General features: G+C 33.6%; 2 long non-coding RNA genes across 3 annotated transcripts in view; both read left to right on the top strand.

Annotated features, from left to right (window-relative positions):
• The first annotated feature begins 697 nt into the window (after nucleotides 1-697).
• Nucleotides 698-23,323, top strand: part of LOC146994180 (uncharacterized) — a 34,277-nt gene continuing 11,651 nt past the window's right edge. The window contains exon 1 of the long non-coding RNA XR_015044063.1: nucleotides 698-936. This is a non-coding gene — a long non-coding RNA (uncharacterized LOC146994180). The remainder of the gene's footprint in view (nucleotides 937-23,323) is intronic.
• LOC118193763 (uncharacterized) lies at nucleotides 1,658-13,465 on the top strand. Of its 2 annotated transcripts, XR_015044061.1 has the most exons (5): nucleotides 1,682-9,635; nucleotides 9,733-9,805; nucleotides 11,168-11,245; nucleotides 11,492-11,557; nucleotides 13,286-13,465. It is a non-coding gene; the product is annotated as an uncharacterized LOC118193763 (long non-coding RNA). The 2 variants fall into 2 exon arrangements; XR_015044062.1 differs by lacking the exon at nucleotides 9,733-9,805 and having other exon boundaries at nucleotides 1,658-9,635.

Below are 23,323 nucleotides of genomic sequence, written 5' to 3'. Positions count from 1 at the left end.
TATTTCAACCGGAAAATTAATCTTAAAAAATATTGAATCCAATTAAGATTTTTGAAAATAAAATTTCTTCGAATATAAAAAAGAATCATACATATCCTAAATATTATTCCAACTAGTGGGCGGTACCAACAGCGGTAGGCGGTATCTATAGATAAACATGTTGAGGCGTTTTTCGCAAATTTACTTGAACAAGATTTCAATATCGTTACTTTTAAAAATTTAGCGTTAATTTGTTATCATTAAAATTATCGTGGATTAGTTAAATGTCTCAATACATAATTACTAGAAAAAAAATTACTACATAATCTAGCCCTTTAATAAGAGTTATTGTCTATTTTACTGGTACTACATATAAAAAAATAACAATAAGTAAATAAATGTTTTCGTCAGAGAAAGAGTAAATATCATAAAAAGAGATTAATTTAGACTTTTGAATAGATCTGAATATGAATATCACTCCGTCCTTGACTGCCAATTCACCTGCCGAAGTACTATCTAGCGAACGTTCAAAAATCACTTGTGAAAAGAGCTCTGATTCTGCTAGAATTTAAATTTGTTATTCATGTTTTTTTTTTTTTTTTTTAAACATTTAAGTTAATTTGTTTGGCTTAAAAGCCCTCATGCACTTATTATGGAATTCACTGGTAAATTCCTACAGCCGGTAGTACAATAACATACGAACAAGGAGGTTGGAAAGTCGTGTAACCTTCTTGCATAAGAAATATGTTGAGGAATTCATAGCAACCGCTTCTGGTACAAAAATAAAGAATGTGTGATAAATTTAAACGAATCATAAATTGCCGATGTTTCCATCTACGCACGGAGAATTCTAGCACGGTCCCTTGCTTGCTGTAGTGTGTAGCTTGGGCTTTGTGATAATGAAGTAAAGAAATGTACCAATTGGTTGAATGTGCGTGTTTTTTCCAATCTTGTAAGGTAGTATCTTTCCCTCACTTTCTTACATAAACACGCCTCTATGTGTTCAGCTTAATGCTTGAAATCTTACAGTTATTGTGCTATCAAAAATCTGTTTGTTAACTGAAAATTTTCTCTGAGAGTCAATTTATATTTAGACCTATTTATAAAATTTATTTCATTTCATGCAAGTTACTACTCCCTTATTTCTAGTGTACTCCCACAATCCTCATGGAATAAATGAAACTGTCAGTAATACTTTCAAAGTCACTGTGTACTTAGCTCCTGTGAATTAAATCTAAATGTGTTCAAAGAATAGAAATATTTGTGTAAATTTTTATTCTGATTTACACCGTAATTTTCTGTGATGTGTACTTAGTTTACATTCAAATACTGCATGCTAAGTGTGTTGAAATCTCAGACAATGTGTGTGCCTATAGTTTATGAGCACTGATTTATTGATTAATATTGCACCATTTCTTACATTAATGATTATATTGCACCACCATTGCATTTATCGATTATATTGCACTATTAATTATAAATCAGATACTTTTTCAACTTCATGTTAGAAAAATATCATAATTTTCTATCATATTGGAGGTAATCTCTGTATTCTATATAAATGATATTTTAACCTACTGTATATACTATATATATATAAACATAACTCACATCAATATATGTGGAGTATGTTTAATTTTTTTCCAATTAACTGTATGAGAAGTGAGTTTAACGCTAACGAAATTTAAGAATATATCCATGCATATATTTTATAAGAAATCTTAGAATTACCTTTCTTATGAAATTTATTACTTTGTAAACCTTCGACTTGTAATCTTTCGTCCAGAAACATTTGAATACTGTCTATACTAGCTTCAAAATTTTATAGTGCATAGCTCCTTTTAATTGGTGTTATGCATCAGTATGTTGCACATGAATTTGTGTTTACCTGATTGAGAGTTTTGTGCTTGTTCATGATGTAATGGAGATTGTGATTGGGGCTTGTGAAAATGAAGCAAACAGTCATGCCAATCGGTTAATGTGCCAAAAGGGAAACCCCTGTTTCACCTTTTTCTACTTCTCGTGTTTCTTGTTTTCTACTTCCTTGTTTTATGACGTATCCATATATATATATATATATATATATGTGTGTGTGTGTGTGTGTGTGTGCGTAATTAAATAGTGATAATACATTTTTATTTTATGGAATATGGCATTATGTTTTATTACATGCTGTCAATGCCATTGAAGTAATAAGTATTCAGGACTAATAGTCTCAAAATTTTATATATGATTCATTGTGAATAATGTCATGAATGTAGCTTGGGCTTTGTGATAATGAAGTAAACAATTATACCAATTGGTTAAATGTGCATACTTCCTTTCTTGCTTGTACGATTTAAAGGGAGTATTTTTCGTTCACCTTTTTTTTATAAACAAGTTTCTATGTGTGTTCAGCTTATACTTATACAAATTCAGACCAATGTTATTTCGACGCTCAGTCACGTGATTTGAAATTTCCCTCTTGTATCTGCTGCTCAGTTAGGAACTCTCAGTCAGTCAACACATGCAATGCTCCTAGCACCTACTCTAGTATTTCTGCATAGATTTAAATCAAGTTTTAATCTGTATAAAAGATGATTTTGGACTTTGCCCAACTTACTGCCTTTCCTAATGACTTGCCACTTAGACTATTTTTGCCTTCGGGCGCAGTGCTCATGCACCCTTGATTTATTGTAAACTTTATGAGATGCCAAAGGCACACCTGAGATATTAGTAAAAAATCTTGGTAGTTAGGAACTAAAAATGAAACTGATGATTCCAGATTCCATGTATGTCGTTGTTATATGCTGTCGGTGACATTGAAATATTTGGTATTTAGCACTAGCAGTCTCAAAATCTTGCACTCCCTCCATCCCAAATCAGTTTCTTCATTTAGGTTGAAAACTTTGTCCCAAATTAGTTGCTACATTTCAAGTAGGTGGAGTCATAAATAAATTTCAATGCAGTTTAGTAGATCGACATCAGTAAAATTATACAATGTAGTACAATGAATGTAAAGCTGTATACTAGGTTTTCATTCTCAATTTTTACTTTCTACATAGCACTTATTTTGGAATAATTTTTTCCAAGCAAATTCTCAGGGTTCGCACGCTCTTAAGCCACACCATATTTTGTTAGACTCTACCTATATCAGAATGATCCTGTTTATGTGATTAAGGCAAAGCCTCGAGGGCTGTCTGCCTACGTGTAGGGATGCCTTCGTGGAGGTCTTTGTAAGGGAAACCGGCTCATTTAGACAAGACAGATAAATGAATTCACAATTCATTATATAGAAGATAGTTTAATGCATTTATTCTTAGGTGGCCGCAGGCCACGAAACATGGCTTCCTGGGCCAGAGCCCTGTCCCAGGTTAATAAGATATGTGATAAACGTGGTATGAAAACAGGATGTATAAATTTTGTACGTTTGCTGATGGAAAAGTCCTTACAAAATGGGGCAGGCCTTAAGGGCATGCGAAACCTGCATTTTTTAAACTAATTTGGTACTGATTGAAGAAGGGAATGCTTCGTAAGTAAATGTTGTTGATTGATAATGTAGCAGCCTGAAATGTCTGAAAAATGTTCAAACGAAATCACAAAATCTTCAATAGCAATAATCAGTACAAGCAACTAATAAGGGACAGAGGGAGTATATGATTCTTTGTGATTAATGTCATTATTATATGCTGTCGGTGATATTCAGGACCGGATTTAAATTTGACCAGGTCCTAAATTAGTTGAGATTCGGGGCTCTTTACGAGTAATATGAGTCAATTTTTTGTATATGGTACAATTTTTGGGCGTGTTCCCAAAAAAGTGGGGGCCCCTAAGCCTTGTGCAGCTTATACATAAATCCGACTCTGGCTGATATTGAAACACTTGGTACTCAGCACTAACAGTCTTAAAATTTTATACATAATTCATTATATGATGGGCAAACGTCACGCTCCGCTTGGTAATGAGCTATTCGGGGCTATAGATTTGAACTCACTGCTCTATGTTCTACTTATCCGTATATAATTTAAGACGCATATCTGTAAATAATAAGCAATATTTATATTACGCTATTTAAATGAATGTATTGTATTCACGGCTTTATATTTTATTACATTCTTTTGGTGATATTGAAATACTTGATATTTAGTACTAACAGTTTCAAAATTTTATGCATGATTTATTGTGATTAATATCATGTATGTATGATGTATATATGGATTGGAACTTACTTCTCCCTGTTTTTGGTTTGTACTTACAGTGTAATAAACTTAAAACACATGTCTGTAAATAATAAACTAGTCTTAAATAATAACGTAATGTCTTATATTAGTCTGTTTAAACGAAATTAGTTTTATTAATGGTTTTATGTTTTATTATATGCTGTCGATATTGAAATAGTTGGTATTCAGCACTAACAGTCTAAAAATTTTATGTATCATAGATTGTGATTAATGAATTGACATAATTGCTGTAAGTTTTTGGTTGCATTTGTCAAAGATTTAAAACAAATGTCTTTACATCATGAGCATAACTTATATTCCTCTCTTTAAATGAAATTAATTGTACAGTCAAAATCGTTAATTCGGACACCCATAATCCGGAATGATCTATAATCTGGATCTCAAAGCTAAAAACTTTCTGCGCATGCGCCGCGTTGACACATGCGCATAGGCTTTTACGCGTGGGCGTAAGACCTTTACGACTGCGTATATGCGTGTGCGCAAGCGCAGAATACATTTTCGCGTGCGCGTTTAATGTATAACGGACGGTATAAGCTAAAATTATCTAATTATCTATTTCAGTTAATGTTGATGATTGCTTTGTTCCTTAATCTTCGAATTGGATGCGGCTTATTATTTTTTGCAGACTGTAAGAACAATTTTATAAAAGTAAACTTGAACTTTCGATTATGTTAAATAGAATTTCCAATGCTGGAGCTCCCAAAGGATCTATAAAACGAAAGTATGTTTCGATGTCCGTCAAACAAAAAGTGGAATTGCTGCAAAAAATGGATAAAGACATGAAGAAGGTGACAGAGAGGTTAGTGAAAACGAAAAAAATTTCGATGGACAAGTTAGTCGGTATTCTCGGCACAGCAATTACGGGACTTGAACAGCGGAACTTTGTAACTGAACAAGAAATTATGTCTGTTTATAGAATTAAAGAGAAAGTATTATCACATAAAACGAAGCAACTTGAACAACTTACATTGAAAGAAATGTTTAGTAAAGTAAACAAATAAATATTAAGCTTTTTTTTTTTTTTTTTTTTTTTTTTTTTTTTTTTTTTTTTTGTAAATTTTGATACCCTTTAGATCCTAATTGTTCTTTATTTCATAAATTACGGTTTCATATTTTTAATTTTAGAATTTCTGCATGCCATCTTACGAGATTTAAACTGATGATCTATAATCCGGAAAAATCGATAATGCAGAATCGCCGAAGTCCCGACGAATCCGGATTAACGACTTTTGACTCTATTAATGTACTTGCTAAAATGAAAATCTGTATATTAATCTACTTTAGGTAAATTAAATTACTGTAGTGACATTGATTCTAAAATGTTTGTGTATCTAACACTGTTATTTTCAAAACTTTGTGTACAACTCATTCTGCTTTATCTTGAATAGAAGGTATACATGGTCAAGTAGTTTTATGCTCTTAATGAATCAAGACGCTCATGTATATGCATGTTTAGATGGCATTTATGTATATGCGTGTTTAATAGTGATAATAATGCTTGATGAAAATCACTAATTTTATTTCACGGATACATTATTCTTAATAGGGACTATATCAGTAGCTCACACTACCAACCATAAAATTTTATACATAGGTCATTATGGTTATTATTTTGTGTGGGTAAAAATGTGTATGGGTAAAAATAACTAGTTGCTGTATGTTTAAGGGGTTATAAGCTTCCTTTTTTGCCTAACTTTATATGCATATCTGTCTAAAATTATCTATATACCTTGTAGAGACATTAAGTATTTTTTGGAAGATGAAAAATTAGCAACCGCCTTCTCCGAGAATCGAACCATGGACCTCTGAAATACCGGCTTGGCGTGCAAAACCACTACACCACAAAGGCATGCTAGGACAGCAATAGAAATACCTTATAACCTCATTCTAACCTCTCTACCTTATAACCTTCTCTACCTTATAACCTCATTCATTTTACTGGCTAAGGCTTTCGGTAGGGGTATGTAAGAAGAGGCCGTTAGGGGTTTGTAGACAGCGGTCTTGAGCTCGAGGTATTGCACAGAGTCTAAAAACCCATCCTGAACCTTTTTTCAGACATTTATCCAAGGAATCCAGCACCTGTAAAACATTTTATGAGTGATACTAATTTTAAACACATTTTTAAATAAATAAAATCAACTTTCTTACCTTTTCAATAGCTGCTTGTATGTCAGGCATTTCTTCCGTGAGCGTAGTGCTGCATCTGGACCGAAAGTAAGGGGTGCATGTCTCCTCCTCGGTCTCCGACACTTTTCTGACCATCTTCACACAAGCATTCAAGTACCATTTAATCCCCTGGTGCTGTGCAGCAGCTTCTTGAATCTTGCTCGCGACCTCGGTTTTTGACAACTCTAAAAACACTTGTAAGTCATTCTTGGTGTCTTCACTAGGATAAATGATTTCCGTAGCAAACATATTAAGGCAGGGTGAACGTTCTTGCCTCGGTCGTTTAGGGGCAGGCATGGTGGCGGGGGGAGCTGCTCATTTCACTTTGCGAGAAGGCATGGATTTCGGTGGTTTAGCACGAAACTTCATATGATTATTCAGTTGATCGGAGCATCGAAACTCCTTTCTTGCATATGGTGCAAATGTTTCTTGGAATTGAATGCTGCACTTTAATATGTCTTGTCAAGCTTCTCTAGTGTGTAAAGGTTTTATTACACTACGAGAAAGTTAAATTTGGGGTATCAACGAAAGGCGAATCTAACTGTGATGATATAAGATCACCAAAATCCATAATAGCAATCGTTTGATCATCCAAAGGCATGTCTTTAAAAAAAAAAGATACTTACGCTGCCTTGTGGTTGTGCAACGTCATGATTTAAAAACATAGCCTCAGATGTATGTTCCATCTGAAAAAAAGTAGAGAAAGAATTCAATTGTTTATGAAATAAATATGACTAGGAAAGTTAAAATATACTTAATAACTTAAAATAAACTTACTTATGATAGTAAAATGAAAACAAAATATATTGTAGCTTTAAATATAAAGAATGCAAAGGGCAAATCATCAGTTTAATAAATGCGATAATATTTACATGGAAACACGAAGTAACGTTAATTTAACTAAGAAGATTTACGTTAGGAAAAAGAAAGCATACTAAAGATAATTTAAAGAATGCAATAATATTCGTCGGAAAATATAAGAGTACCGTTAAGTTAAAAAATATTTAACGAAGAAAATTTACATTAGAAATGATATTTCGCTAAAGTGTTGATAAATGTAATCTATACATAATAGGGAAAAATACAGAAAAAAAATTAATGTAAAAGAGGTATCGAAAATGAATGACTTATATTAAAACAAAATGTGTTCATAAAATAATCACAAGAAAAACTCTGTAAGAATAATAAAGAAGACATTATAAAAACTATGTATAATATCTAGTAGAAATAAATATTAACATCCAGTATATGAATACAAACATAATATATGGTAACACGCTTACCTGAAATGAAGATTTACATCGCAACCTTCATATTGATTATATCAAAGACTACTTATCCAAGATAAATGGAAACTCTTTCAGGAACGCAAAGACTAACAGTACAGCCAAAGAATCTCTAAGGAGAAGAAGTAAAGGTTCCTCGAGGCAAATGTGGCTCCGTCAGACTGAAGAGAAGTATTGTGTATATCCCTGAAGCTTATTTTAAAGGGGCAATCCATCCCAAAGCTATCCACCCTCCGTACCTCACTGCGCATGTGCGAAATAACATCAGAAGGCAACAAAACAGCATGCCATTGGCCATATTAGCAATCTTTTACCACGTTGTTCGAAAAGGTTCTTTATTGTTGTAATCAGAGGTACTTGGTTCTAGTTATGTGAAATTCTTTAAAAGACTTTTTAAATTTAATGCTGTAAGTAAAATGGTTTTGGCTATTGGGTGCAAACTTTGCTCTTGGTTTTCATAATGGTCATTCCAAATAATTGTCTAAAAGTTTTCATGGTAATTATTTTTAAAAGTTGTTATGGGATAATTATAATGTATTTCAGTGTTTCCAATTTATTTAGGGGTGCCTTTAATTGTCTTTAATTATTTTTTCTGTTTCAGTTAGTTATTTCAAATTTTGCTTTTAAAATTTCACTGTAAAATTATAACTATGGATTCATAAAAATTTATTACGTATTGTATGGCATGTGTCCCCCCCTTTTGTATGGCATGCGTTCCCCACTCATTTGTTGAATAACTTTGGATTAAATAGATTTTTTGCAAAATTAAAATTATGAAAAATCCAAGCATACAGCAATTTTACAATTATCAGTTGTATAGCGAAGGTAGAAAATAGTCATTTTTGTAATTTTTATTTAAAAAAAAATTATTCCTAATTTTATAATTTGAAATAATTTTTGTCCCAATGGCTACAATATTTGATTGATATAACAATATTTATTTGATTCAGTAAATTATTTACAAAATTTCTTCCCAGGTTTTAATAATACCTATATGTTTGATTTTCAAGTTAAGTATTTAATCTTATATTAATAAATGTAATAAATATTGAATATTTTACGAAAAAAGAATGAAATCAGTTATTTTAATAATTTTTGCGAAATTCTTTAAAAGACCTTTTAAGTGTAATTTTGTATTTGTTAATTTAAGTGACATGCTTTTGGCAGCAAACATTGCTCATGGTTTTCATAATGGTCATTCCAAATAATTGCCTAAAATATTCCTTGGTATTTGCGAAGATGCTTAAAATTATTTTGCATACGTATATTTTGAAACTTGAGAAATGTCAATAAATATCATTGTTTTACTTAAAATGTGTTATTCTTTATTTTAATATTTAATAATATGCTTGATATGAAAAGAATTACAAAATAGCGTTATTTATGTAATTAATTGCAGATTTTATAGAAATTTAACATCACAGTTATAAATTAATGCTGGTTATTATATAAAATGAAAAATAATTATGTGGATTTACAGAAAGAAGGGTTAAGGTGGTCTACTACAGCAGCATTACAATACTAAAAATTTGTTTACACGCAGAATCGCTAATTAAGAAACTATGTTGCGTGAAATTTGGCAGAAATTTGGCGCAACGAGTTAAAATTTAGCTTTGTAATCTTATTTCTGCAAAAATTCACGAAGTAAGTGATTTTGATATCAGTTATAAATCATATTTTTTTCTAAATAATATTTAGAAGCGTTTCATATATTCCTTTATACACAGTTTTCACTAAACAGTGTCAGCTGTCAGCGGAATGACGTTTACGGCAACCAAGGAGGTTAGAATGACGGCAACCCTATTGCATTGCTATTCCGCACTCGTTTTGTTTACATTTATTTGTACTGTGGTCAGTTAGCAAGAAAATATCAAGGACTACAGAAAAAATCCAGTATTCAGCGAAAATGTCGAGCTCAAGAAAAAAATATGAAATTAAATTCCCTAGATGTGGAAGATTCCGAACAAGCGGATGTTTTCGAAAGGTGAGAATTAATTTATTCTTTATATCGACTAGCTCGCGTTTATGATTTCGTAGTAAGTTAATTCCGAAGTAAAATATGCGTATTTTTTTTATTGAAGGTCAGAAATTATTGATACAACTGCATCTGTGTCAAAGGAGAATCATTGCCCGGATGATTTTTTTTTTTACAAAGTAAGGTTTTTTTTTTTTTTTTTTTTTTTTTTTTGTATGTGTTTGTGTGTGTGTATGAGGGGATTTTAATAATTGTTCAATTCTTTTATAACAATTTATTCCTCCATTCACACTAAATTGTTGGGAAATATTGAAAGGGTAAATTCCAATTCACAAGGAATTGCTGAAATAATTGAATCTTTTCAAAAGTATGAGCATGTTCTTGCGATCTAAATTGAATTCACCACCATTACATGGTATTATTGGAAATTTTATAGTCATATGTTTGCTACGAAATGCTTTGTCAGTTACCTATGGTATATTTTTACAGGTGTATGCACATTTCATTCATGTGCTCGCTGTTCAACTTGCTTTTTTTTATTATGTCATTTACTTGGATGTTAAAACTTTTATTTAGCGTTGGAACATTTTATGATCATTTAGTAAAATTTATATATAAATATATATTATTGCTTGTTTATTTATGGTTCTGTGTATTTGTCATGCATGCATGTTGTGAAGTGTAGTTTTTGAAAAATATGTCACAAATGGTAAATTCCACCAAAAGCTGAATTGAATTGATATTTGGGATGCAGGTAATTAGAAAATATCTGCCGTGTATTTTGAGCATAAACCATACTAGTGCCAAGAATGGGACCAATATGCTCAGGCTTGCTTAGCCTTTTTGCCGTTGTCCAAATTGAATTATCTCTAGTAGAAAGGGAGTGAATGCTTTCTCTGTATAACAATAAAATATCTGTCTGATCAAAAATCTACCAATAAGAAACTTTTCATATGTTATGTGACAGACTTTCTGCAAACAGAAGTCCTCAGCTCTGTTCTTGTACATGTTTTTTAATTTTGGTTCAGATGTGTACATCTCAAAGGAATTCTCATAGGAAGATTGTCTGAACATTTAAAAATTATATTCTGCTTTTAGGGGCCTAATATTTTAGGCCCCTAAAATTAATATTGAAATTTCTAAAATGTTGAAAAATATGTCATCTGGATTCTGTGCAAAAAAATATAATCCCTTTTTCATTTCTGCATTTGCAATTCCTGCATTTTCTTTATTTCTACATTTTTTAATTGGAAGGAATTTCATTCACAGAGCTCTCTAATTTATTCTTATAAATTGTGTAGTAATGTACCATTTTAGATAGATATAAATAACACATTTTGTAATCTTTCTAAACTGTGGTTATACAGCATGATATAATAGCTACACAAGGTATGGCGAAACAGCATACAGCAATATCTGTCACACTGTCTGAGATGGATGGTAGTCATACATAGCTTAATGCTTAAATTTGTTATGTGTTATTTATTTATTCATGTTTTTTTTTTAATTATGTTATAGCAGTTTATTTCTTTCATTCTTAGGTCTGGAAATGAAAAATTTGACTTTTCTACGCCAGAAGTTACAGCTAATGTTCCTAAGACAAACCAGGCTTTCTTGAGGTAAGTTGGTTTATTTCTAAAATAGATATTAGCTGTGCATGATATTGAAACTCTTATAGTTACTTAATTATGGTTAATTAATTATGTATTAATTTAGAAGTCAAGCAACCAAAATCAGCATTATATTTTCAAATAGTGAATATTTCAAAATGTGATGCTGATTTTTGTTGCTTGACTTCTAAATTAATACTTGGTCTGCGTGTTATTGTATCTTAATTAAACTAATTATGGTTCTTTTCTTCTCAGTTCTGATCTGGACATTTCAGTTATTGACTCTGACGTAGAAGGTAGAAATACAAGCTCTCTTTTGAGGTAAATATGTATTTCTCTATGCCAAAATTAAAATGTCATCATTTATGTTTTTCTTTTATGGTGTTACATTATGTTGTTTACATACTGATAGCTATTAAAACTGTTAAGTATAATATTGTAGCTATCAAAAAGAGGGGGATGAATTTGATTTGTACCAAATTTGGACGTTTTGCATGAAAGAACTTGAAAATAAAAGATTTTTTTTTTAATATATTCATTGCAATCAGTGAAATTTTCAGACGGGACACTGAAGCAAATGAAAATATTTTGGGGTTCGATTCTTTTGATGGGAGCCTACTATCTTTTTTAAATATTGCTTCTTTTTCATTGTTTTCATGATGTTTTATTTTCCCTTCATGAAAGAGATTTTTAATAATTTAAATTTTGTTAATAAAATATAACAAAATGAAATCTGTGATTATGTGGCTATTATTTTTTCCATATATATTTATTTGAGGAAAGCCAAAAATTTTATCATTTTACAGAATTTTTAAGAAAAATATAAGGATAAAATTTTTTAAATAATTCTGATTACTACCTTTGCTTTCCTCTCGTAATGTGCCTCAAGTTAGAGCAATTAGAAAATAAATTTAAGTCATGTGATCTTTTTTTCCAAGTTTTTTTTTAGGCTTAGGAGTATAAATTGCTTATCCCCACAAGACATTGCATCTTCTTAGTATGCCATCCTAAGGCTCCGTTCAGATGATGGTATAAATGTCATAGACACATAATCATAAGGCATAAAATGTGGGAGTTCCATTCACACCTGCGAGAGAGGGTCTACGCCATAGCCAATTAGAGAAGCTAAATTTGTGCATGCATGTATGTGTCTACAGCTTTCTCTCTCAATAGGTTTCATGTATATGCTCTGATTGGCCAACTCTTATATCAAGTTGACACAAAGTTGAAAACTTCAAGCTTAATGCCCAAACTAGTTTTTGTGACATAGCAAGGTCTGACTACGAAGCGTTGTTAGTTGGGAATTATGACATTTATACAACAGCTTGAATAGAGCCTTAGAAAGCCATTTGGTAACTGAGGTATCCACCATGAAAGAGTTATTCTTGCCCTTCTGAATTCAGTGTTTACTGGAACACGAACATTTTATACTCAGGTGTAGAGGCTCTTCATGTGAAACCTCCGGCACACAAAGTACTGACTAATATTGCACGAGCAAATGACACTGCGAGCATGGAAGCAGCAGTTGTGAAGATGACTCATCTTCTTGTAGTAATATACTGATAATCCAGTATATTATTATTGTTAATTTATTTAAAACTGACATTTATTTAGATCTGTGGTATTTATAAGGCAGTTTATCAATAGCAGGTAGCATCTTGCCTCTTTGCTTTGATCAGGGCCTGTGCAACCAGTGGTAGTCAAAATTTTTAGAATTTAGAGAATAGTGCATAGCAGAATTTTATAATTTAGCAGAGGGCACTGAGCAGCAGAATTTAGAGGCAAAAAAATGTTCAGAACTTACGAAGATATCAGCCAGCAGAATTTAGAATATGCAGAGATTGCACTGAGTGGCAATAGTGCCATATGTTACATATGCTATCTGCATTATTAATTTGTGAAACAATTTCAGCTGTTTGAAAATGCATTTTTCTGTTAGAAATTTGTATTTCTTGCAATTTCTTTTTTTGGGGGGGGTATGTGATGTACTCTGTTGTCGAGTATATGGTGTTAAAAATATTTTATCATATATATTTTTTTTTTTTTCAGGCATAAATTTTGTGCATGATTTGGCTTTCATTGAGACGTCTCTGGGTAAGGAGTTACTAAGGAAGAGAAACTTACATGCAGGTTGAAGCATGCAGTGTCAAATGTATAAGGAATATAAAAGATGCTGTATATTAGTATAAGTTTGAATAACCATAATAAAAAAATTTCTTGAAAATTGTGTTTTTTCTGCGAGTTATTAAAATTGGAAATAATTAATTACAATATTTATGAAAATTTTCGAAAATAAAAATACAAGTAGTATTTAAAAAGTACTGCAAAACAACTGAAACTAACGTATCTCCAGTTCATTGATACCAACCATTTTGTTGGTATCAATGAACCCACTACTTTCTAAAATCATTTCTGTCAATTACTAAGGGCTAATGAACAGGTGTTGAATTCTCAAGATGAATGTTGCCGAAACAGAAAAAAGTGTACTTCAGAACATTTTGCAGTAGCTCAAAGTCACAGACCTGATCTATACTGTAGTCAGGGAGAAATTATTCCCCTTCCTTTTCTTTCAAAAGCTGAGTTTCCAAACGCACAACGGGAGGCCGTTGCTAAAAGCTGTGGAACCAGTTTTATAGCTATTCTTAGCAACTTGTGAGCTGTTTTTCAGATAACACAGTAAATCTCGGGGAGGGGGGATTTGAAATCATGATCACTGCCGGTACGGCAGAATTTAGGTACAGCAAAATTGTAAAATTCAGCGAAGCATCAAGCAATAAAATTTTAGAATTTTGGGGGAAGGGCACTTGACAACAGAATTTATTGCGTACAAAGTCAGCAAAATGCATAGCGCCGTACCTGATTCATGATACAGCAGTATTCATTACCAATAGCAAATCAATTCAATTGTTTGAGGATAAGCTCGAAAAAATGTTTTCTAGTTGTTACCTAAAATCGGTAAACAATAATCTTTGAAAGATTATTCGATTATATCATTACTAATATGGTAAAAATTTGAAAAGCAATCAGAAGCCGTATCTTTAGGGTCTTCACGTCACGATTTATTTTTATTTGTTCGAATATGATATTTAAATCTCTCTTCCTACAAGTATGTGTTTTCGTACGTATAAAGTATCAAAAATAATAAAAGTAATTAATAAATTTTCTCTAGTTGCTCTGAAAACTACATCTGAATATAAAGATAAGAAAGACATCAGTACATTGCTGTTGTTATTTGCTGATCATAATGGTAATCAACCGAACGTGATCACATATGTCTTCAAAATTTTGATTTTTATCAAGCTTCATATAAATACTAGGTTTTTGTTAGTCACGTAACTTGGCATCCTAAATTTGAGATGACAGATGAAATAACACTAGTTCTGAATTAGTTCACTCAGGAAGTAAAATTTTCTCCTTCCCGTCAATATAGCATATTTATAGCTCCCAATGATGGCGATCACTAACTAAATATGTTATGGATTAGAAGCCTACTGCACTCCATAAGTTTTTCTTTATTCGCTTTATGTGCATGCATGCTAGGTTGTGGAGGAAATTAAAAAGCCCTTTTTTTTTTTACTTAGATTATTCGAATGTATATGCCAGACATTTATTTGTTGAACTGTAATTATAATTTGGAACGTGGTGCTAGAGCCGTTGGAGCCGAACCGAACGCCAGTTTGTTTAGAATTATAGAGTTTGATTACGACAAAGCAGGTGAATTTGGAAAACACCAAAATCGGTCATGCATCCAACTCATTCATCGAGGCTTGAACTCCGGATGAACTACCAGTGTTCGGCGGCTCGCTTGCTAGAATTTAGGGAGGAACTGATTGTTAGAATTGCATTAGGCTCTTTGAATGTAGCAAAGCCACGAGGGTTACCTTCTTAAGATGGCAGGCCTTCGTGGAGGAATTTTCTGAAGGCTTAGATTAGGTTATTATGGCAAACCACAGTAGGATGCCTTCATGTTAAACTTTCTTAGAGAAATTGGCTCCCCATACACGTTACACATGGAGAAAATTATGAAAACGTCCATGCAGCCGGCCCGTTAGCCTTGATTCGAATCCAAGTCGGAACTACCAGTGTTCAGCGATTTAATTCCTATAGCGCGGGAGGGCCTAATTGCTGAAGGGAACTGGCTTGTATTCATGTTACACAGGGTGAAAACAAACAATGCAACCAGCTGATTCGTCTGGCATTGAACCCAAACCAGTTCGAACTTCCAGTATTCAGTAGTCTTAACCACTCGGCCACTGGTGGCGTGTGGGTAGGAGCCACAGATAATGTAGTGAGTAGCAAAAATCCCTAATAGTGGCCCTGGTTACTAGTAGGTTTGTAAGTATATTGGTAATCATCCAATCTACAACAAGGAAAATTCGAAGCTTAATTGTAAAGTCAAATGCGACACTCCGATAAACGTGGTATATGTAGAGATGGAAAAATTTATTATTTAAAATATTTGTATATATTAGTAAACATTTTATAAAATTTATTCTTAATTTAGCGTTTAAGAATTCTAAGAGAGTTATCTGAGTATTTTTTCCTCCTCTGGTAATCCAATAAAATTGAGTAAATTTATGTTCTGTAATATCTTTGCGTGTTATATACATAGTTTTTTTTTTTTTTTTTTTCGTTCAAAGTTAGACAAGTTTACACAAACAATACAGGTCGAAAAGAGAGCTGGTCTGCACCCGGTGAGCCTGTCGGCAGCGTCGCAAAGCGTAATTTGACTAACGAAAAGATCATGCTTTGGATCTGGTGAGATTGCCGTGGTGAGATCCATAAAAATGAATCTCTCCATTAGTCGCACTATGCATCACATAAACGTCAGGTGTGCGCTGCATGAGCTGACTCAAGCAGATAAGGTCAGACGTGTTCGAGCCTGTACTATTCTTCTCGAATATCAACACAAAGTTAAAGTTCTGGACCAGATAGTCACTTGTGCTGAAAAATAAATTTATTTCAACAACATAGGCCAAAAATTTAGTTGATCTGCGCCCGTGAGTCCGTCGGCAGCATCGTAAAGCGTAATTTGAGTAACAAAAAGATCATTCTTTTGTATTTGGTGGGATTGCCGTGGTATTAATCACAAATAGTATATGGAAAAAGGTAAAACCCTTGACAGTAAAGGATACAACGAGATGCTAGTGCATGTTGATGCTGCTATCAAGGAAAAGAGTCGAATTGAGTTCCGGCGCAGAAAGGTAACGTTCCATCAAGATAATATCATATGTGTCTGCATTCACCGGCTGGCCTCTGTACGGACTCGAAAGGGATCTTTCACCACACCCACCATATAACTCCGACATTGCACGTTCGGACTTCTACCTTTTTTTTCATACTTGCAGCTACATCTCGCTGGTCCTATCTTCACTTCTGCACAAGACGTCCGAAATGAGGTTGACCTGTGTTTGGACTCGGGCCACCAAGTTTCCGGGCCGAAGGTTTTGAAAAACTACCAAAACATTGGCAGAAAAGCATAGATTTTTGGTAGTGATTACTACCCGCACTAAAGGTACTGACTGCTTTTTTTTTTTTTTTTTTTTTTCTCCATAACTTTATGAAGAACGTTCATGCTTAAAATTTTCGTTACAACCATTAAATTCTGTAATTTATGAATTCCTTCCCACTTCTCATGTATTTATCAACTGTACTTTATGAACCTGATATTCCTACAATTATCACCTGTACTTTATAAATCTGATATGTAGAAACACAATTTGATTTTATGCATTTCAGTATCAAGTGAAATTTTTAAACTAATCGTTCATTATAACACTTTATGTTGTTTTCATTCAAGGCTGAACTCAGATAATGTGCCGAGGTTGAACTACCAGTAATAGGCGACTTTAGCGCTCGCCCGCTAGAATTTAGAGAGGAACTGAGTGCTAGAATTGGGTTAGGCTCTTTGAATATAGCAAAGCCACGAGGTGGCAGATAGCAGATGCCTTCGTGGAGGAAGTTTCTGAAGGCTTAGTTTAGTTTATAGCAAAGCTCCCCATACACGTTACACACGAAGAAGATTATGAAAACGCCCATGTAGACAGCCCGTTCGCCTTGATTCGAACCCAGGTCGGAACTACCAGTGTTCAGCGATTTAACCGCTCAGGTGCGGGTGAGCCTAATTGCTGAAGGAAACTGGCTCGTATTCATATTGCACAACAGGAAAACAAACCATGCAGCCAGCTGGTTCGCCTGGGATCGAACCGAAACCAGGTCGAACTTCCAGTAATCAATATTCTTAACCACTCAGCCACTGGCGGCGGGTGGCAGAAGTAAGAGCCACAGATATTGTATTGAGCAGCAAAAACCTCTAATACTGGCCCTGGTTACTAGAAGGATTATATATTGGTAATCATCCAATCTACAGCAATGAAATTTCAGAGTATAATTGTGAAGTTAAATACGACACTCCGATAAACATGATAAAGATGGAAAAATTTTTAAAAAAGGAAACTTACTATGCAAATACATGTATTCATTAGCAAACATTTTATAAAATTTATTCTTAATTTAGCGTTTATGAATTTTCAGAGAATTATCTCATCGGATTATTTTTTTCTACTCTGGTAATACAATATAATTGAGTAAATTTATGTACTGTTAATATCTTTGCCTGTTATGTACATAGTTTTTTTTTTTTTTCTTTCGAAAAAAAGTTCAGTTTTATCTAACTTTGAATGAGGGATCCCTCGTTCAAAGTTAGATAAAACTGAACGTACGTTACACTGAAATTACTTTGTCTAGAAAGTAAGCGCTTGGATAGAAACAGATGTGGGATTTCGTTTTTAGAAGACATGAGATCACTTTCTGTAAAGTAATGTTATAAAATTTTGAATTTGAAATAATCGTACTTCGTTTTTAGTAGCGCAGAATGATAAAGATTTAATGAGAATATAGCAAAGCATCTTTTTAGAAACGCTGTTATAATTTTGCTATTTTATTTTTTTATGGTAGGTCAAGGAAAAAGGCAGGCTGCTAAATACGGTAACAGCACATTGCTCTGTTTCATATATAGCGAATCCGCTTTGAAATGAGGCACGAAGCAGTTAAGTAGCTGAACACCAGTAGCTCGGTCCGACTGGCTGCGCTTTCGTGGTTTTACCCTGTGTAACGTGTATAGGAGACAATTCCCCTTAGAAAGTCTTCCACGAAGGCATCCTTTCCCTTAGGCAGATAGATCGTACCGGTGTTTATGTTATCAACAGTACTGGTTATTTTCAAAAATGATCATCCTAGAAAGGTGATTGCCAAAAAGTATTCACTTCGCTTATTTATACGTTATGCATGAATATACTCTTTTTAGTCAATCTAACATATATAAATTACTAATGCTCAAAACAAATTCAATTTTCAATATTCTGTTTCCTATTTGTTCCTGTTCAATGAAACAAATTCATACACAGCAAATCCAAATGCATCGCTACAGGAAGATGATAAACCAGCTCAGTACATAATTACAGTTGCATCCGGAAAAGAGTACACATACATATAAATATATAATATATATATATATATATATATACACGATATACAATATATATATATAAATATTATCGTTTTTTAGAATGTATCTATAATATGTATCATTTTACTTTACTAAAATATAATATTCAATTTTGTAATTTAGGAATTTCTTCCCCCTTATCATGTATTATCAACTTGTACATTACCCCTTCAATTATCAGCTGTATTTTATAAACCTGAAACATAGAAACGCAATTTGATTTTATGCATTTCAGTATCAAGTGAAATCTTGAAACTGATTGTTCATTATAAAACTTTATGTAGTTTTTATTCAACGCGGATCTCCGATAATGTGCCGCAAATTATTTCCACGCTAAGTTTTTTTGTGCAAATAATACATCCTGCTAGTGTTTTTGTAATAAAATGCATGTTATTAATTGATTTCGAATTTTCGTTGCATCTTGATATTGCTGCCAAAGATATTCAATCAAGAATAGTATCTTATACTACGTTTATGTGTATGGATACATAGACCATTTCTCCGTGTACTAGAAAAATTTCATAATGATTTCTCCACTTTTTAAGTAAACAAATAACAGTTAGGAGTGTTATACGATTTTATAATACAAGCAAAAATATATATATAAAGCTCTGGAAAGTGCTAACACATATTTATGGAATATTATGGATGGTAATTTATGAAATATTATGGATGGATGAGTAAATGGAATATTATGTGCATGCTATATATGTATACACATATCATCAAGTATAAAATCATTTATATATAATTTTTATGTCGCGATGAAATTACCGAAATGCTTAAAAATCTAGTATTTTTAAAAACTGTTTTCTTCCGCAGAATAACGGCAAATTATGAAACATTATGCAACATTGAAAAGCGTGATGAACAAATTTTGCGAAAAGAAATAGCGACTGCTGCACGTATCTCACAGATATCTTTCATTCAACACAAAAGTTGAAAAGTTCTATTCCTGTTCAAAACATACCCTGCAGTCTGAGTCACAGACGGAAGAAATGACAGCAGGTCTTTTGTTCAACTGAGGGGAAGTGTTTTATGGCTTACTCACTTTCCCGCCAAACGAGTACAGTGGAAGGGAAGCTTCGTTGCCATAGTAACCAGGCTGTAGGTAGTCTTACAGATTTGAGTCTTTATTGCTCAACGTTCGTAGCGCCATCTGTTATTAAAAATCGACATGAGAAAGGGGTATTAAACGCTCTTAAGGGGAAAAATTATAAAATTTCAAGGAGGTTAGAATAGATGGAGATGGCGTCTCTGCTAATGCATTACGAAGAAAGTGAAGCCAGGGGGAAGGAAATAAGCCACGCCACGTGAGGGCAAGAAAACGATTACCTTACTAAGCGAAGTGAGGTAAAACGCCAGCTGGTTTCAAGTTCTCAGTGGGTTTTCTGATTTTGTATGCGTAGATCTAAAAGGCACTGAATTGTTACAGCGAAATAATGTCTACATTTCCGACTTCATGTCCATGTAAAAGAATGTTTTAGAACCTGCATACACAAGTAGAATAATCGAAACTTGTGTTTCAATGGCCTTCAAGAAAGAGTCTGAGTATTTTCTTATTGTAAAGTACACGAAGAAACATATATAGTTCTCAGATTTACCTTTTCATAATAATAATAAAAGCGATATTCGTAATTAACTTATATGTGATAACAAAACGATAAGTAAACATGGGGAGGGGGAGTGGCTAGCTCTCCATGGGAAAGAAAACAGTTTACTTTAATGTCTGATCATAATTACTTTACAGGTCTTCCCTTTTAGGTGTTTAACTACATTTTATTTTGTGCTCAAGAAGATATATAATAACTAAATTTGATTTTTAGTCACATTTGTTGTGTGAGTTTTAAAATAACAACTTAAAGTTTACATATTTCTATCATTGTTTATTCAAATTAAGTTTTTTCGTAATATAAGTAATATTTATAACATGAAAAAGTTGAGAATTATATATACATAGAATAAGTAAATTATAATCAAATAATAGTTTGAGTACATAGTTACTGTTCTGTGTTCACAATACTTTTAATGCTAGCATTCATTAATTACAGGATGCAATTAAATAATGTAGAAATTATTGCAATTACATAATCTAGGAATAAAATGAAATGGCGAGAAAAGTAAGGGAAACAGGACGTGAAGAATCTGCGATCCTTTACGACTACCAGGAACAAGATTGGGTGTGGTTAGAGCACGTCAATCTTTCTAAGCCACGACTACTAAGGGCATGCTTCCCCCCTTTTTTGGCTTCACTTGCACTGCGTGGAGGGCATCTCCATGAGTTCTAACCTCCTTGTAAAATTTATTCATTTTTTCTTAAATTCATTTTGCAATTGAACTTTAGGATGTTCTATGCGAAACAATTAAAGATAAGAACATAAAAGATCAACTTCACAATTTATCTAAAACAAAAGTCTCTGAATCCTATTATGTATTAAGAAATTTATTTCATTTAAATTTTGTCTTCGTATAGCTCGCTGTTTAAATCGAAAGTAAAAATTAGACAGGATTTCTATAATTCGCCGAAAATTCCAACTAACATCATTTTGTTCACAAAACTCCAGAAATGTATGAAAATAAAACATTTTGAGTTATTTCAAAGTAAAAAATTTATTATCTCCTCGGAATGCGCTATTTAAATCCATCCTGCGCTGCTGTTTCACTGCATAGCCGTGGCTCTTCGGTACAGCGGCGCAGAGGTGAAACAGGTTTACATTGCGTCTATGGAAGCTTTCATTCTTCTTCTTAGAGATTCTTTGGTACAGCTGACTTTGGGTATATTCTGAGCTATGAAATCATCTCGGATGCTGCTTACTCAAATAGGCAAGCTAATAATTAAGTGTTACTCGTCAGTACTCAGTGCTGACGATCCGTGTGCATCTTTCCACATCATCTCTTCTGAGAAGGATTCCAATCTAGATTTCGACCAATCATAGTGAAGTGCCAGCAGGCTATGAGCATCTTATGGACTTTAGAGTAATTACTTTGGACTTGTTCTTGGTTAGAGCAGTGTTGCATATAGCTCGCGTCAGCTCCTGAGCCCAGGCGAAAAATTGCGCCGTAATCCCCTTTTCTCCTTACTATTTCTCCCCTCAGAAGAAACTCAATCAAGAATTTTCTAATACCAGGCTCCGCATGGAACTTCTTGCATGACTGGGAAGTATTACTCCGGCAATAGAAACCCAGTACAATACAGTATATCGCAGTAAGACGACTTTATTCATTCGAGGTGTGGCTTTCATGCGGGAAGGTTGTCTGTCTCCGACACTCTTCTAGTTTCAACCACGTGAATATTTCGAAGTACGTCCCTTGATTCGTGCATTTTCGCCAGGGGCGTAGCTAAAGGGGGGCATCTGTCCCCGGGCTCATAATCCAAGGGGCGCCAAACTGATGTTACGACATTTTAGAATTAAATGTTTTCCATCCTTGGCAACCAGTAGGGGGTGCGAAATCTTCAGTTGTCCCTGGGCGCTGAAAACCCTAGCTACGACTCTGATTTTCGCTATGCCTAATGAACATCGTTCGGTCCTTGTGGACCAGTAGTATGCTGTATTAAAGAAATTTGGTCATGCTTTGGATGATCCTGCAAATAAAGAGATGTATAAAGCTCTTAACAATGTGGATGTTTTGCAAGAACAATTAAGAAACAGCAGGCCCATGAAGTCAGCGCTAAGGAAAGCGGAGAAGATTTTCCTTGCCCTTATGGAGAAGGAAAGCTATTCGTTAAATCAATTCTCTGATAAAGATTTCATGAAAGACTTTCCCAAAAAACATCCGATTGTGATTGAATTTAACCGAAGCCAAGCTGAAACGAAGAGAAAGCAATTTCTCATATCAGATAAATCTACAGATGATGAATGGCAAACGCCGACGAAGACTGCTAAGATTTTTGATGCTCCTGTTAAGGAACCGTTGAAACCCCCTACGAAGAAGACTCCCGCTGCTACCGAGATTTCCGAAGTAGTAACGTCGAATAGTTTTTGAAGCTCTCGCTACAGTTCCTGATCCAGTGGCCATGGACTGTGCTGATAATTCCGAGAAGGCTGATAAAGATCTTATGCTCGTTTCTTACACTAAAACTGATTATAAATATGAACGACTTCATCCGATTTTCTGCCCAAGACCGGATGTGAAATGGAGCGATTTGCGAGGACAATTTAACAAATTTGGTGTCAAGGATTACGTTGGTGTTTTGACTAACGATAAAATCACTCTGATTTTCAATACAGCTGATCAAAGAGATAGAGCACTAGCTGTGCTAATGAAAGATGAAGTGCAATTTAGCACCTTTCGCGCAAAGAAGGAAACACCGCTTAAAGTGGTTATTCGTGGATTGCCTGAAGACTCGTCTGTGGAGGAAATCAAGGCTGAGTTGGTTAATGATGGATTCCCTGTGTTAAACGTAAAAAAGTATTTCTTAAAAATACATAACCTAAAAAAGGTATTTCTAAAAATAAAGAGAAAAACGAATAGCAGAGCAAAAATACGATGCTTTTATTGGAATTACAAACTATAGCTATTCTTTCGAACGACAGTATCGCGAAACACAATCTCCTGATGACGACAACACTCACTGTTAC

The sequence above is a fragment of the Stegodyphus dumicola genome, chromosome 11 (assembly GCF_044657685.1).
Source record: "Stegodyphus dumicola isolate Sdum_Otavi_A_Nest chromosome 11, ASM4465768v1".
Taxonomy (NCBI): Eukaryota; Metazoa; Arthropoda; class Arachnida; order Araneae; family Eresidae; genus Stegodyphus; species Stegodyphus dumicola.
This window is presented reverse-complemented; position numbering and strand designations above follow the sequence as displayed.